We start from the raw sequence: 1,253 nt of genomic DNA, 5'->3' as shown, positions 1-1,253 counted from the left end.
AGATAGATAGATAGATAGATAGATAGATAGATAGATAGATAGATAGACAGACAGACAGACAGACAGACATTGAGTCTGCTTTTAGGACAGTACAGTTGATACAGTTATCTACATACCATGATTACAGAAAAGTTAAAAAAAAAAAAGTTTTTCACATGTAGTCTAATGTGAGGAAAACCATGGCCATGAACATCCTGATGTTTCAAAACCACACAGGAAACTTACAGTGTTGATTTAGGGCCATGGCTCTAAATCAATAAATTAATATTTTTCCCATCCATCCATTCCGCTTGTTCTGAAATCGAGTTGCGGGGGCAGCAGCTTGAGTAATATTCCCTTTTGTTTTAATTACTTTTTCAAAACATTTTATTTTTATCTACATATGAGTGTGATGACTAACGTTATATAATGGTAATTGATACTAAAATCAGTTTGTTGGTTTATTTGTTTGTTTTCGACTTTTTTTAAGGGCACAAAAAATATAAAATGTTCCTCCAAGCCAATGACACATGGGTCTTTATCAGACAGCATCTTAAGTGACAGCAAGTTCCAGAAACAGTGTTGTTTTGTATTATTGTAGCATACAATCTGAGCTTCTGCCAAATTAAAAACCCTCCTCAGTTTTTAGCAGAACAAAACTTGGACCAGTAATAACATCAACTATTCACTGAATTAATCAAAACATTGTGGCAATCAGTATTGACACAGACATCTGGAAAATGTCTCAGCTAATCGATTGAGTCTGGATTATAAATGCCACAGGGCATAATGGAGGGGATTGTGTCCAAAACTGACTGCATCAGTAACTAACGAAACACAGATGCCACAGACCGCTGAAGTGATTAAATCACTGTATGAGAGAGGCTTAAAAGCAAAACAATAAAAAATAAAAGAGTGGAGAATCTGTTTTAGTTTTAATTTTTTTTTTAACTGAGCCTAAATATAGCCATTCGTTATAAATCCCCAAAGTCACATTACTTAATATATGACATTATTTATATACTATCCCTAAAATGTAATTAACATTACACACTGCAACACCCTTGGAGATGTTATGTTAGCATAATTTTTTTTTCATGACCAGTCAAACCCAGTATGAAAAGGCCATCTGGGAGACCTGAACAGGTTTCCACTAAAAGTAATTTTCAAATTATTCATAAGTATTGATATTACAATAGCCTCTAAAATCAGTTGATACATTTGTATTTTGAACTCGTAATTAATAAAAACAGATGAGTATAGATAAATGCCCT

Source organism: Nematolebias whitei, chromosome 18 (genome assembly GCF_014905685.2).
Source record: "Nematolebias whitei isolate Nwh7 chromosome 18, NemWhi1, whole genome shotgun sequence".
Lineage (NCBI taxonomy): Eukaryota > Metazoa > Chordata > Actinopteri > Cyprinodontiformes > Rivulidae > Nematolebias > Nematolebias whitei.
The sequence above is the reverse complement of the archived record's forward strand: the minus strand, read 5'-3'. Positions refer to the sequence as shown.